Source organism: Hemitrygon akajei, chromosome 21, assembly GCF_048418815.1.
Source record: "Hemitrygon akajei chromosome 21, sHemAka1.3, whole genome shotgun sequence".
In the NCBI taxonomy this organism is placed as follows: domain Eukaryota; kingdom Metazoa; phylum Chordata; class Chondrichthyes; order Myliobatiformes; family Dasyatidae; genus Hemitrygon; species Hemitrygon akajei.
This window is the reverse complement of record NC_133144.1, coordinates 64,220,596-64,237,542: the sequence shown is the minus strand read 5'-3', so window position 1 is coordinate 64,237,542 and position 16,947 is coordinate 64,220,596. Positions and strand designations below refer to the sequence as shown.

Genomic DNA, 16,947 nt, shown 5'->3' with positions numbered 1-16,947 from the left:
AACAGTGAAGTTTTTATTGATGGAATGAGCGGCTTCCCTCTGTTCTTGTCTGGGGGTTTTATTTATTGCAGCCCATTCAACACAAGTGCCCGATACGAGCGTTTTAGCTCAAGTACCAAAGGGAGTTCGATGGGAGAAGGAACTGCTTAAAGACCAAGTGCTCCCTCCTCAAGGATACTTACCACACAGGCAAAAGACAGTGTGAGCAGCGGGGAGTGATATCAAATATAGAACACTACAGGCTGATCGGCCCATGATTTCTGCCAATTTTTAAATCTCTTCTAAGATCAATTTAACCATCCCTCCCCAACAAAGCTCTCCATTTTTCTATCATCCACGTGCCTATCTAAAAGTCTCTTAAATGTCCCAAATGTATCTGCCTCTACCACCACCCCAGGAGTGTGTTCCATGTACTCTGTGTAAAAACTTACCTCTGAGATCCACCCCCCTGTACTTTCCTCCAATCACTTTAAAGTTATGTCCACTCATATTACCCATTTCGTGCTGGGAAAAAGTTCCTGACCATCCATTCTATCTATGTCTCTTATCATCTCGTACACCTCTATCAAGTCATCTCTCATCTTCCTTCGCTCCAAAGAGAAAAGCTCAACCTTTCCTCACAGGACATGCTCACTAGTTCAGGCAGCACCCTGGTAAATCTCCTCTGCACCCTCTCTAAATCGTCCACCTCCTTCTTATAAAGAGGTGACCGGAACTGAACACAATATTTCAAGTGTGGTTTAGCTGGAGTTTTATAGAGCTGCAATATTACCTTACAGCTCTTGAACTCAATTCCCCGACTAATGCTCAACAAGGCGATGGTGATGGACTTTAGGAAGACTAAGCCTGTACTGCTCCCTGGTACTATTGAGGGTGGGGACATGGATGTGATGAGGACCTACCAGTACCCGGGGGTGCACCTGGATGACAGACTTGAGTGCAGCACCAACACAGAGGCCGTGTACAAGAAAGGCCAGAGTTGCCTCTACTTCCTGAGGAGACTGAGGTCCTTTGGAGTATGCAGGCCTCTCCTTCACATGTTCTAGCAGTCTGCTGTCTCCAGGACAATCTTCTATACGGTGGTGTGCTGGGGCAATGGCATCAACATGGGTGATGCCAACAGGCTCAATGATTAGAATGATTGGCTCTGTTATAGGAGTCAAACTGGACACACTGGAGGCTGTGGTAGAACAAAGGACTCTACGGAAAACCCTGGCAATTCTAGACAATGTTTCTCACCCTCTGCATGCCACCTTGGCTGAACAGAGGAGCATTTTTATTAATAGACTAAGACAACTGCGCTGCTCCAAAGAGCGCTGTATGAGGTCATTCTTATCCTCGGCCGTTAGGCTCTATAATGAGTCAACCTGCAGCCGGGGAAGTGATGACCCCCTCCTGTTAGACTGTTTGTGATAACCTATCTTTTATTCTTTCTACTTCTCTTCTAATATCTGTATCTGTGCACTTGTAATCCTACTATGGCACTGTAATTTCCTTTGGGATCAATAAAGTATCTATCTATCTGCTTATGAAGGCCAGCTATTTTTGCGTATAATAAACTAATTTCCAAATCCAATATCATGGGGTTAGAAACAAGAGAAAACGTGCAGATGCTGGAAATCCAAGCAACCCACACAAAATTCTGATGGACTCCCACTGAAGGGTCTCAGCCTGAAATGTCGACTGTACTCTTTTCCGTAGATGCTGCCAGGCCTGCTGAGTTCCTCCAGCTCTGTGTGTGTGTGTGTGTGTGTGTGTGTGATCATGGGGCTCAAAGCATGTTTGAGAAATGTAGTTCTAGCCTGGGGATCTCACCAGCAGAACCGGTCCTGATGATACTAGGAACAACCAGCAGGTGGCAGCCCTAGCCAGCCTTTCCGCTGATGACACCCCACACTCACACACAAACTGCCCCCACCATCAGAGGTGGGTACTTACCAATAAGCATTTGATCAAATCGGATGGATCACTATGAACATGTCAATTACAAGCCGCCTGTGTCCCTTTTTACCAACCAGACAGGATCACAGCTCTGCAACTGTCAGTGATGCTCAGAAACTGCCTTTTCACTTTTCACTGGCGGGCTGCCAGTGCATCTGGGGGGAGAAGTACCCAGGCAACCAGCGGCCATATTTTATATTTTACTGACACCGACCGGTATTACGTTTTACTCTGAGTATTCTTCTATATTCTCAGAATTTTTTTTAATGTTCAGCATTGTTTTATTCTGAGTATTATTTTTATTGCAATTTTGCAAATAGTATCTGTTTATGTATAGTTTTTACTAAATTCTATTGTATTTCTTTATTTTCCTGTAAATGCCTGCAAGGAAATGAATCTCGAGGTAATATATGGTAACATATACTCAGGTTGATAATAAATTTTACCCTGAACTTTGAACTCTGGTATCAGACCGCCCCAGCCTTCACTGTGCAATATTCTGCCAGCCATTTTCAGAGAGGAATTCAATCTGCAGTCACACCCACACACTCCTGTTCTCAACCCCCACCCCGCGCTCCTTGGAGTGACTCTGTAAAGAATGATAGATTAACTGAAGTCGAGGGAGAGAGCAGAACTTGGCACTTCTGGTGCCAAGCAATTTCTTTATGACAAGCCCCTCATTTCTTCAACCAAATATTTAGCGAGATACAGAACAGGGTTCAAATGGGTTCCCCGAAAACCTAATTTAACTCTCTCTGCATCTCCCTCCCTCTCTCCCCACCCCAGAGCACACGTCTCTGGAAACCGGTTTGCACGCACATTCCAGTCCCGAGGTGAAGCCGCAATGAATTATTCATTCTCTCTCTCTCTCTCAGACGAGCTGGGGTGGCAGATGCAAACTAGCTGACGCTCACTAAGAAACGAGTGTGTGGCTGACACCCTTTAAAACCGGCAGCGGGCTGCAACAAAATGGCTCACTCTCTGCTTACGAGATGGGGATTAGACCTGTAACACAGGCACGGCCACCTCCCTCTGTACAATCTGTGTCCTGCCAAGGGATATCAAATATCAACTGCCCCGTAGACACAAATCATTTTATAAAACAAATATAATATTTTAAAACAGACTGCAAATGAGGCAGTATATAAATAGCAACATGAAAAACAAAGACATTACTTATGGAGCTTTAAAATTTATTTTTATTGTTTTGGTATGAGAACATAAAATATTGAACATTACAGTACAGGTCCTTTGGCCCAAGATCTTGTGCTGACATTTTAATCTGCTCTAAAATCAATCTTACCCTTCCCTCCTACATAGCCCTCCATTTTTCAATCATCCATGTATCTAAGAGTCTATTAAAATGTCGTTAATGTATCTGTCTCTAGCCCACCCCAGGCAATAAGCTTGATGCACCCATTGCTGTGTAAATTTTTTACCCCTGATACCCCTGAAATTTACCCCTGATCCTCCATCACCTTAAAATTACGGCTCATTGTTTTAGCCATCTATGCCACAGGAAAACTTCTCTGGCTATCCACTCGATCTATGTCTCTTATCATCTTGTACACCTCTATCAATTCCCCTTTCATCATCCTTTGCTTCAAAGAGAAAAGCCCGAGCTTCATAAACATGCCCTCAAATCCAGGAAGCATCTCCTCTGCACCCTCTTTAACCCTTCCACATCCTTCCTATAATGAGAACTGAACACAATACTCCAAGAAAACACGAGGAAATCTGCAGATGCTGGAAATTCAAGCAACACACACAAAATGCTGGTGGAACGCAGCAGGCCAGGGAGAAGCACTGTTGATGGTTCGGGCTGAGACCCTTCGTCAGGACTAACCGAAAGGAAAGATAGTTAAGAGATTTGAAAGTGGGGGGGGAGGGGAAAATGCAAAATGATAGGAGAAGACTGCAGGGGTAGGGGTGAAGCTGAGAGCTGGAAAGGTGATTGGCGAAAGTGATACCGAGCTGGAGAAGGGAAAGGATCATGGGACAGGAGGCCTAGGGAGAAAGAAAGAGGGAGGGGAGCACCAGAGGGAGATGGAGAACAGGCAGAGTGATGGGCAGAAAGAGAGAAAAAAAAGGAGGGGAGAGAAAAACTAAATATATCAAGGATGGGGTAAGAAGGGGAGGAGGGGCATTAATGGAAGTTAGAGAAGTCGATGTTCATGCCATCAGGTCGGAGGCTACCCAGCCGGTATATAAGGTGTTGTTCCTCCAACCTGAGTGTGGCTTCATCTTGACAGTAGAGGAGGCCATGGATAGACATATCAGAATGGGAATGGGACGTGGAATTAAAATGTGTGACCACTGGCAGATCCTGCTGTCTCTGGCAGACAGAGCGTAGGTGTTCAGCGAAATGGTCTCAATCCGAAATGTCAATTGTTTATTCCTTTCCTATAGATCCAACATCTGCAGAATCTCGTGTTCTTTAGAAAACTGTAAATTACCCCGCAGCTCTTGAACTCAATCCTCCAAGAGGAGCACAAGCTTGTCATAGGGTTTGGAGGCTTGTTTGCCTCAATGACCCAGAGAGCCAGCCCTGTGCTTTGGCTCTTGGTAGGGTCACCCATGCCAAACAGGTCAAAGGCTAAGACTGGAGGCCAGACGAAGATTGGTCCACCGGCATTCCTGGTTCAGGAGTTCAGCTCAGGGCTAACAACCCTGACTGGTCAAAAAATAGCTCTTACGGAAAAAGCAATATAGAACCCTTCTGTAGCTGTGTGCGGCAGGGATGAAGGATCTTCACTGTACCAGTGGTGTAATGGGCAGTAATTAAAATTAATTCTTGAACACAATCCTACTGAAACCCATTGGGTTTTTGGTCCATTTCCTTAACCGCTCAGCCACGATTACCACGTGGAGTCACGGTAGCCTGGCGGTTAGCCCAGTGATTATAATAAAATCCTGGTGATGCTCAGATGCAGACAAGCCTCAGACAGAATTTTTACTGGAGATGTACAGTAACAACCGTGTCTGAGACAAAATGCTGCTTAAAATGCATTTGAATGCCAATTTATTTCCAGTCTCAAGCAGTGATGGAGAGGGATAATTGTTCCGAGCGGTTTAAAATCTCATTGGTATTCAGCAGGCTGCGTTCACTTGCTGCCTTTCCTGCAGCAAAGGACCCAAGGGATTTCACAGGGGTGCAAGGACACGTACGACAAGTAGATTGCAGCTGGACACATAACGCAAAGGGCTGAACTACTGATCATGTACGGCACGGGTTCAAACTCTCCCACGATGGATGGGGCATTTACATTCCAACTCATTCAATAAAAGATGCTAAAGTATAAGTAATGTTAACCATAAAGCTGTCTGATTGGAGTGAAACAGGATCCATGATTTAATAATGGCCTCTGTGGTGCAGAATATCACTCATCTTAACATTACCGTCAAGCGGCGGTGGCACGATAGCGTAGCGGTTAGCATAACGCTATTACAGTGCCAGGGATAACTGATTGGTGTTTATTTCCTGCTGTTCTCTGTAATGAGTTTGTACGTTCTCCCTGTGACTGCATGGGTTTCCTCACTACCTCTTGCTGTCTTCCGCTATTCATTGACTTTTTTCTTTTTATTCTTAGTATAACTTATAGTATTTTGATAATATACATCATGTTCCCTGAGTACGGTAGAGTAACGTAGCAGTTAATGCAATGATTTACAGCAACCAACTATACGATTGGGTTTCAATTCTCCCCCGTCTATGAGGAGTGTGTACGTTCTCCCCTGGATGCGTGGGTTTCCTCCCAGTGCTCGGGCTTTATCTCGCATTACAGAGACACATGGGTTAGGGTTGGTGAGTTGTGGGCATGTTAGGTTGGTGCTGGAAGTATGGCAACACTTGTGGGCTGCCCAAAATGACCTCGCTGATTTGATTTATCAGAAAATTTCACTGTATATTTCGACGTACATGTGACAAATTAAAAGCTAATCTCAATCATTAAAGCCATGGAACCCGTTCATGATCGACAAGGACACAGAGGTTTTATTTATTTGAAGATATAGCACGATAGCAGGCCCTTCTGGCCAAACGAGCGCACACCCGCCAATTACACCCAACTGACTGACTCCCATTAACTCCCATTGACTATTAACTCCCATGTCTTTGGAATGTGGGAGGAAACCAGAGCATCTGAAGGAAGATTGTAAATCGTTACACTAACCGCTAATGCTATCGCACCACCATGGAAACAGGCCATTCAGCCCAAATCATCCATGTTAGCCACGGTGTCAAGAGAAGCTTCTCCCATATGCCTGTTTGACCCATATCCCTGTAAACCAGGGGTTCCCAACCTTTTTAGGCCATGGACCAATATCATTAACTGAGGGGTCTGTAGATCCCAGGTTGGGAGCCGCTGGTCTAAATCTTTTCTATCCATGTTCCTGTTTCAATCTTTTTAGTGCTGCAATTGCAACAACCCCCTACCACTTCCTTTGTCAGCAGGCTGCCCAGCAACTGCTCGCTGATCTGATTTGAGGGAAATGAAACATTTCACTGTATGTTTTGATGTACGTGGGACAAACAAAGCTAATCTAGTCTTTCTGATAATGGCCGATAGTTTGGAAGGGTATTTCCAGCTTTTCAGGAGACAGCCCCCAGACTTACGGAGCTCCACTTCCTCAAAATCTTTTCGCTTTTTCAGAGAAAAGAATTGTGCTGAATGAGAATTCAACCAAAAGCAATGCACAGATGGAGAGTTGTGAGAGATTGAGATGCCAAGACAGTATCAAGGTCGGGGCAGAGAGGAGGGAAAAGAAGAAAGGGGAAAGGGGAGAAGAGAGAAGACTGTGAATGGAGAGAGAGGGAGAGAAAGAAGAAAACATAGGGAGAGAGAGAAGGAGAAAAGAGGAAAAGAGGAGAGAAAAGAGAGGAGAGAGGAGACTGAATAGAGAGAGAAGAAGGGAGAGAGAGGAAGAGAGAAAGATACAGAGAATAGAGAGGTGAAAGAGAGATACAGACATAAGGGGAAAGAAAGAGATGGAGAGAGATTGTTACAGAGATAATGAGGAGACAGTGAGAAAGATACGAAGTGAAAGAAACAATGAGATAGAAAGGGAAGAATGGAGAACAAGCAAATGAGCCTGGGTCAGTAAATAAAGAGAGAGAGGGGCTACAGGGATAGAGGGGAGAGATAAGACTCAGAGATACAAAGAACAAAGGAGATAACAATTTGCGCATCCACATCACAGGATGATACGACTACCTCACCTATAAATTGACAAATCTAGCCAGTAGAAAACTGGACAATTCAGCTAAACAAGTTCAATGCTGTTTCTGCCCAAGTCAGGAAACAAGTTTTAAGCTCTTTATATTAAATTTGCATTAAAAAATGAATAGTCCCATTTCTAACTGAGATATGCAAAGAGGTCAGGACTAAATAAGAAAACAAGGAGGACTGGGAAAATGCACAGAACTGAACATAAAGTTCATACCTACAGACACACTGAGCAAATCTCCTGACTGGTGAAGACATAGCTTAGCCACCTACCTGTACAATGAAAAGGGAGAGAGAATGGGAGAGACACTGAGAAGTGGAGATAGTGAGAGGTGACAAAGACGTAGATATAGGATGATGAAGGATTAGCAAATGTAGAAGGATGTAGATATAGTGATAGATACATAGATAATGAGATTGTAGGAAGGAGAGATAGAGATGGTTACACAGATAAAGTACAGTCGGCCCTCCTTATCAGCGGGGGATTAGTTCTGGGACCTCTCGCAGATACCAAAAAACGAGAATGCTCAAGCCCCTTATTCAACCTGTCTGAATACGGCGGACCTTAGGACCCAGTGGAACCCTAGACCTTATTTAACCGGTTTCTGTGCGGTAGACATTAGGACCCGGCGGCGCAGCTCTGAATCCAGTGTTTGTGTTCATGAAAATAATCAGGATTACGATTGAAAATAAAGTGGAAATAATAAAGCGATCGGAAAGAGGTGAAATGCCATTTGTCATTGGAAAAGCGTTAGGCTACAGTCGGTCAACGACTGGAACAATTTTAAAGGATAAAATGCGAAAGGCCCTGCCCCGATGAAAGCTAAAATTATTACTAAGCAACGCAAACGTCGACAGTGCTTCTCCTTATAGGTGCTGCCTGGCCTGCTGTGTTCCACCAGCACTTTGTGTGTGTTGCAATGGTTTAATTATTGGGTTTTGGGTTTTTGATCCTCCACATCAACTATGCACGATGCAGAGCACACTCGGGAGTGATCTGTCACTGGATCGAACTCGGGAACTTCAGTTCCCGAGCCCGGCGCTTAAACATACGTTCTTAAGTGCTTTATATGCACAAAAAGGTAAAATATATACTATATCCTAAGACAAACGTTTGACTGACATTAAATAATACCGGATGTACCTGTTCCGACTTACTTAGTAAGAGAACTTCCGATTTTTTTTCAATCCTGATCCATGATAACCTATGCACATCCTCCCATATACTTTAAATCATCTCTAGATTTCTTGTAATACCTAATACAGTGTAAATGCTATGTAAAATAGTTGTTATACTGCATTGTTTAGGGAATAATGACAAGAAAAGAAAGTCTGTATATGCTCGAACAAGTGCTGGAAGAGCACTTCCTGGTTTTCTCGACTCGCGGTTGGTTGAATCCGCGCAAGTGGAACTTGCAGATAAGGAGGGCTGACTGTACACGAAATGCTGGAGGAACGCAGCAATTCAGGCAATATTTATGGAGGGTAATAAACAGTCGGTGATTGAGGCCAAGTCCCTGCACCAGACTGAAAATGAAGGGGAGAAACAGCCTGAAAGGGGAAGGAGTGCAAGCTGGCGGGTGGGAGGTGAGACCGGGTGGGAGGGAAGTTGGGTGGGTGGGGGAATGTGATGAAGTGAGAAGCTGGGAGGTGATGGTTGAAGAGGTAAGGGCTGAAGAAGGAGGAATCTGCTCAGACAGGACAGTGGACCATGTGGGGAAGGGTGAGAAGGTGAGAAGGGGTACGAAGGGAGCGAAAAAGGGGAATGGAAAATGAGATGGGAGGGGCTCAGGCTAGAGGCCACCCAGACAGAACATGAGATGATGCTCCTTCAACCTGAGGAACGGCATTGGAGAAGATCACGGGCTGACATGTCGGAATGGGAGTGGGAAGTGGAACTGAAATGGCTGGCCACTGGGTAAACCCACAGATGGAGTGAAGGAACTCCCCCAATTTATGTCAGGTCTCACCGATATAGAGAATACTGTCAGGGCACTTGTCTCACTTGCAATGGTCAGTGTTAATGGGGGAGAGAAAACAGACAGGGGAGAGAGAGAGGGAGAAAGGTGGGGGAGGGGGAGGGGGAGAAGTGAGTTAAGATGCACAACTGATTTACAATTATTTAAGAACTTGGAGAAACCATTTCTTTCTTTAATGAATATGTTGCAATCTGGTAAGTTAGCTGTAGACAAGATGGTGATCTTGAACTCTGGAGTTCTGGCCTGCTACATAAACACTAATGTCAAAGAATGGAAAAGCCTACAGAAATTGGTGGATACCATCACTGGAAAAGCCCTCTCCACCACTGAGTGCATCTACAAGGAGTATTGGAACAAGAAAACAACATCCATCATCAAGGGTCCCCACCATCCAGGCCATGCTCTCTTCTCACTGCTGCCATCATGCTCCTTAACCAATGTGGATAACATCACATCACAACACTGAACCGATGCCTCAACCTACAGGCTCACTTTCAATGACTCTTCAACTCATAGGATATATTATAATTTCTATTTGCAGTTTGCCTTCTTTTGCACATTGATCGTCAGTCTTTGTGTGCAGCTTTTCACTGATTCTGCTGTATTTCTTTGTTCTACTGTGAATACCTGCAAGAAAATGAATCTCAGGATTGTATATGGTGACATATACGTACTTTGATTAGAAATTTACTTTGAACTATTATTCGAACTGCACAGCATTTTGCTGCGATTTCAGCAAAGCAACTGAAGCACTGCACTTGTCAGCTCTGCACCATGGGCACAGCAGTGTAAGGCTTTACAGCACCAGTGAGCAGCCAGCAGGGTTCAGTTCCCACCGTTGTCTGTAAGGGGTTCGCACGCTCTCCCTGTGATCAGGCAGGTTTCTTCCCACAGTCCAAGGACGTACGGGTTAGGGTTAGTAAGCTGTGGGCACGGTATATCGGTTGGTGCTGGAGGGGTGACAACACTTGTGGGCTGCCCGCAGAATATCCTCGGACCACATTGGTTGTTGATGCAATCAATGCATTCCACTGAGTATTTCGATGTTTTGATGTACATCTGGCAAATAAAGATAATCTCTCAAAAATCTCTAAATCAAATCTCCCCGAGGATTTCACACTTTTCCATTTCAAGCGGCTGAATTCAAATCAAGTGTCAGCCTCGCCCTGCTGGTTGGGCTTCTGAACTATCTGGAAAATTATCCCAGGTTATCCAGCTAGGCTAATCTAAAAGAACTCCTGACCTTGCAGTCCCTGCCACCAGGGAAGACAGGGGCAGAGGGTGCTTGGGTAGACCAGATTCTATCCCACTGTTACCAGACTCGTAAATGGACCTCGGTAGTATTCAGGTCATCTTCAAGGAGCAAAGACTCAAAAAGGCTGCGTCAATCATTAAGAACCCCCATCACCCAGCACATGCCCTGTTCTCACTGCTACCATCAGGAAGGAGGTACAGAAGCCTGAAGGCACACATTCAGCGATTCAGGAACAGCTTCGTCCCCCTGCCACCCGATTCCTAAATGGACACTGAACCCATTAACACTACCTCAGTACTTTTTCATTTCTATTTTTTCACTATTTCCTTAATTTTAACTATTATTTATTTGTTTATAGAACATAGAAATCTACAGCTCATTACAGGCCCTTTGGCCCGCAATGTTGTGCTGACCATGTAACCTACTCTAGAAACTGCTTTGAAATTTCCCTACCACATAGCCCTCTATTTTTCTAAGCTTCATGTAGCTATCTAAGAGTCTCTTAAAAATCCTTATTGTATCCATCTCTACCACTGTCACTGGCAGTGCATTCCACACACCCACCACCCTCTGTGTGAAAAACTTACCTCTGACATCCCCCTTGTACCTGCTTCCAAGCACCTTAAAACTATGTCCCCTCGTGTTAGTCATTCTAGCCCTGGGAAAAAGCCTCTGGCCAACCACACAATCAATGCCCCTCACCATCCACCACACCTCCACCAGGTCACCTCTCATCCTCCACCGTTCCAAAGAGAAAAGGTCAAGTTCACTCAACTTATTCTGGTAAGGTGTTCCCTCCAATCCAGGCAACAGCCTTGTAAATCTCCTCTGCACTCTTTGCTAATACTCCATGACAATGATTCAACAGCCGGCAGTTGGCTAAAGTCTTTTGGGTCCATGGACATCTCTTAGGCAGAAATCCACACACCCAACCACTGAATTGGAGGAGAACCAGGATCTGTCTTTAGAAGCCTGGGCGTCCAATATGGCCTCTAACATTTGGAACTGTTAGGGCGGAGACACAAGACATTGCAGAATCTAAAGCATGGGTTCCCAACCTTTCTTATGCCATGGACCAACACCATTAGGCAAGGCGATCCTTGGACCCCGGGTTGGGAACCCCTGATCTCGAGCAACAATCAGTCTGCTGAAGGAACTCAGCGAATGGAACAGCACCTGTCTGGGGGGGAAGGAACTGTCGACATTTTGGACTGTTAGGACTCTAGGTGTAAGCGGGTTATCAGAACTTCTCCTGCTCCAGGTTTAAAGTGCCATTGAACTGCGAGTTAAAAGGAAAGGATATAGACAGTAAACTGTAGATGATCAGCAAAGTTGCTGGAAGTTTAACCAATTAAATATAAAATATAAAATAAATGAGCCTGGCTGAGCTGAGATAAAACCAGAAAATATTGGAAGCACTCAGCAGGTTGGACTGTATCTGCAGAAGGACAGATCTGGGACCTGTTTCTCTCATAAAAACCACGTGTTTCAGCATTTCATATATTGAACATATGTAATTGTTTGAATTTTGTAGGTTTTGTCAAATGAAACACTTCGCTCCCTCAGTCAACGGCAGACTCCTCCTAGCACAATGATTTCCACCTCTGGTTTGGCCAACTTTGGACAAATTTCACAATATGTGCCAGTGATAATAAACCTGATTCTGATTTTGAAGTTCACAGAATCATAGACACAGGATTTTCAGCCCAAAGAGCCCATGCCCCTCCCTCCTCTCCTCATTCAATTCTATCAGTTGTCAAGTTAGTCTCAAGACTAAATCTGAGAATACTGCAATACTCAGCAGGTCAGGAAGCAACCCAAGTTATTACTTCAGATTGAAGACCCCTTCCTAAGAACAGATTTTCTCAATTTCCTTCTCCCTAACAGAGTTGTTTATCCTCCTCTTAAATTCAACTACCCACCGGCCTGACCTGTTGTGCTGAGCTCCACATTTTATCTATTTACTGAGAAAATGTGTGAAACAGGCCCTTCTGGCCGTGCTACCCAGCAATCCCCCGATTTAATCCTAGCCTAATCACGGGACAATTTACAATGACCAATTAGCCTAGCAACTGGTAACGTCCTTGGACTGTGGGAAGAAACATGAATACCCGGAGGAAACCCACATGGTCACAGGTAGAACATACAAATTCCTTACAGGCAGCGGCAGGAATTGAACCCGAGTCACTGGTACTGTATAATGTGTGCTAACCACTATGCTAGCATGCCGCCCCTGAAACAGGATGCCATTTGTCCTTGTTAATACTTGATGGATTAGCCTCTGCAACATAGAACCCTCAGCACTCTTTTGGTAACGAGATCTTCTCTGAATTCTCCATTTGTTTTCCTGGTGTCTGTCTATACTGACACCTTCTATAAACATAAGAGTTCTGGAAATCCAGAGCAATGTACAACTGCCTGACCTGCTGAGTTCCTCCTGTATCTTGTGACTGCCAGCTTCCAGTTATCGTCTTTCATTCAAATAGAAACATCCTTCCTAAATCCATTCTATCAAACCCTTCCATCATTTTAAGACCTCTATTAGGCCACCTTTCAACCTTTGCTCCTCAAGAGAAAAATACTGTTTTAATTTCTTTTTATGTCTTCCTGTAGTACATTCCCACATCTTTGGTGTCATCCTTGTAAATCACTATGGAGGCCCTGTCCAGTATGTCAAGATGCTTCTTCAAGATGCTATCCAGATGTTGATGGACTTACTGAACATTTCCTGCATCTGCAGTTTTTCTCTCAACCGCAGAAATGGATGACTGAAAGAGGAAAATGTGAGGTAATTCAACCTTTAACAACCCCAAGTTGTAGAGTTTAAATGTTCCTCCCTCTGTTCCACTGACCACACCCCTGCACATACACAGACCTCTGACACCAGGACAGGCTGTCTTCTTTGGCCTTCAGCATGCTTAAGGATTCACAGACATGTCTGTGGCCTGTCTCCCCCAGAGGACTCACAGACATGGCTTTGGCCACCGAGTCTCGCTGGATATGAACACTGACCAGGCCCTTCAGCCCCCAATGCCTGTACTGAATATGATGGCAAATAAAAACTAGGATCCTTCCGCCTGTACATGATCCATATCCTTTCGGTTTGTATAAATGTCCATTAAATGTTGCTGTCACTTCCACCAATTCCCCTGGCAGAGTGTTCCAACCACAAATAGAAAAAAACTTGCCTTGCATCTCATTTAAACTCCCCCTCCCCTGGCAAATAACACCCATACCTTTGAGTGTTTGACATTTCTATCCAGGGTGCCACAATACCATAACGGTTGGTGTGAAGGTATTACAGCTCGAGGCATTTTGGAGTTTAGAGTTTAATTCCGGCACAGTTCTGTAAGGATTTTGTACGTCCTCCCTGTGGAATGCATGGGTATTCCCCGGGTGCTCTGGTTTCCTCCTACACACCGGGTAGGTGAATTGTTCATTGTAAATCATCCTATGATTAGGTTGGGTTCATTGGGGTTGCCAGCTGCTGGGCTAGTATGGCTTGAAGGGCCAGAAGGGCCTACTCCATGCCATATCGCTAAAGAAATATTTTGCTTCTCATGATTTTAGATGCTTCTATCGGGTTGCCCCCATCCCACCCCAGCCCCCAACGCTCCAGAAAAAACAAGCCAAGTTTGTTGAACCTCTCTCTCCTTATAGCTAATCCTCTCTAACCCAAGCAGCATCCCGGTGAACCTCCACTGCACCTTCTTGTAATGTGATGAGCAGAATTACAAACAATACTCCAAATGTGGCCTCGCCAAGGTTTTCTACAGTCACAACCAAGGTGCAGTTTGAAGCTTGGTTTTTCTTTACAGCAAACTGGGAAAGAAGTTCTCACACGACACCCAAAGCAACGTACCAAAAACAGGGCCAGTGAATCTAGCTCCTAGTTGCACATGTCATTTTGAAGCTTTGGGTGGGGTCTAATTATTCTGTTTCTCACGAAAAGCAATTCCTTCATTCTAACTGGATGCATATTAATATAATTACCACTTTAAAACTTTCTCCCTTTATACCTAAACACAAGAGATTCTGGAGATGATGGAAATCCAGAGCAACACACTCAAAATGCTAGAGGAACTCAGCAGGTTAGGCAGTGGGTATGGAGAGGAATTAACAGTCGACGTTTACGACTGAGACCCTTCGTCAATATACCCAGACATCCCACCTCTCCCGGAAGTTCCGGGAATCTCCTGCATATTGATAGCGGCTCCCTGATGCCTGCAAATTATATAGAATATTGATTTTTTGGAGAGGGAGAGGAAGAGCGAGAGTGAGAGGGAGCATCCTGATTGGTCTCTCTTTGTGCTAAGTAGACCTATCAATCTTCTCTGTGGGCGGGCTTTACAGTCGACCTCTTTCTCTCTCTCTCTCTCTTTCATTGTCCATCCGTTCAGTTTACTGTCCTGCTGCGCCATGGCGGAGTGTTCCAAAAAAAATAAAACGTACTTCACCCCCTAAAGTGTGCTCCTGCTTAATAGGGGTCAAAAATAATGACAGTGTTGCTCGCTGGACTGTTTGCAACAGTGACTTTTCTATTGCCCATGGTGGGTTAAAATGTAAAAGACATGTTGAGGTGAATTTAACAGGTGTCATTCATTCATTTGCATAGCTAATGTTATTTAAACAAGCTGGCTAGCTGCTGAGGAGCTACTCTATTGATGTCCTACGTGATGAGGCCAAACTCCCTGTAGACTTGCTTAAAGTTATAATAGAATAAAAAAAACTGGCTCCACGATAAGTACATATTTTAATGTCACATTTTCCGCATATACCCAAGTTGGTTTACAGATTTAGACAAAATCACTAAACAAAGTATTACATACACCCTTGGAGGTCGACCGGGGGGATGGGGGTGCTACCTCCCTGAAATGATTTTTTTGCAGGGTGGGATGTCTGTTATACCTGATCTTCAAACCTATTTAGGATTTGATTACTCTCTGCAATTGTCATCAACAAAGCATTAAAATTGTTGCTCTCACACACACTGCCAGTGGCCATTATTTGTTAGTGATGCAGCGTAAAGTAGGCCCTCCTGCACCTTTGAGCGGTGCCACCCCAGCAACCGCATAACCCTAACCTAATCACAGGACAATTTACAATAACCAATTAATCTACCTGCTATGGCCTTGGACTGTCAGAGGAAACAGGAGCACCCAGGGAGAACCTCCACAGGGAGAACGTACTGAGACTCCTGCAAAGGGCCTGTTCAAACTTGTTCAGCCTTGTAGTTCACAATGCCTCAGCCTGTGGTGGAAACACATATGACATGCACCTTGTTTCCAACAGTACTGATTTTTTTTTTAATAAAGTCACAGAGTCATACAACCTGGAAACAGTCCTTCTGGCTGCCTGCTTCCCAACTGAGCTAGTCCTACTTGCCACTTGTAACTCACAACCTCCTAGTCAACACTTTGGATCGAGACCCTTCACTGGGACCAATGAGGATTCATGAGTCCTGATGAAGGGTCTTGGCCCGAAATGTTGACTGTTTATTCATTTCCATAGATGCTGCCGGGCCTGCTGAGTTCCTCCAGCATTTTGTGTGTGTTGCCTTGGATTTCCAGCATCTGCAGATCTTCTTGTGTTTGCTGAACTTTTAAATGTTGCTCATTTTTACGGTCTAACAAGCTGTACTGCCCAGCAACCCACCTATTTAGGTAGAGCCTATTCACAATGACCAATTAACCTATGAACCTGTATGTCTTTGGATGGTGGGAGGAAACCAGAGCATCTGGACGAAACTCATGAGCACACAGGAAGAATATCTTACACCAGAATTGAACTCCAGAGCTCTGAGCTGTAATAGCGTCGCGCCAACCAATACGCTATCAAAGGAAATGGCTCCCCACCAGAATTGAAACTAGGGACCCTTGGATCTTCAGGTTCACGCTCTCCTAACTGAGCTACTGCATTTCAGCTGCTGTTAATGTAACTGCCTCAACCACTTCCTTAGGCAGTTCATTCTACAGACTGAGCACTCTCTGGTTGTCCCTATTAAATCTTTCCCCTCTCACTCTATGCCCCCTAGTTCTTGATTCCCTGAATATGTGCACTGATTCTATCTATATTCTTTATGATTCTCTCCACCTTGGGACCAGAGGCGAGAATCAGGCTGATTCAGCTCGCTCTTCTGCAACACTTACTCCTCTCTCTGCAGCAATGAGGCTGAGGGACTGCTCCGGCTGCTCCACGCTTCACGTCTGTGAGCCTCACGGCAATTTGCCCTGCTGTGTGAGGAACTGAGGCTGAGGCTGTGGGCCTACTCTGGCTGCTCCGGGCTTCAGGCTTATAGACTCACTTTTGTTTTGAATGCTGTCCCTTCCTTTTATTGTTTGCACGATTTTGTCTGTGTTTCTTTCTGTCTGCACATTTGGTATTGGCCTTTTTTAAAAACTTTGGTTTGTTCATGTTTCTTGCTTTGCGGCTGCCTGTAAGGAGATGATCTCAAGGTTGTACAATTTATGCATACTTTGAGAACAGATCTACTTTGAACATTATAAGATCACTTCTTATTCTCCTCTGGTCCAATGAAAGAAGTCCC

At 44.7% G+C, this 16,947-nt stretch overlaps 1 protein-coding gene across 11 annotated transcripts in view; it reads right to left on the bottom strand.

Annotated features, from left to right (window-relative positions):
* Positions 1-16,947, bottom strand: part of zmiz1a (zinc finger, MIZ-type containing 1a) — a 418,554-nt gene that overhangs the window by 56,486 nt on the left and 345,121 nt on the right. The gene's annotated exons all lie outside the window — the stretch shown is intronic.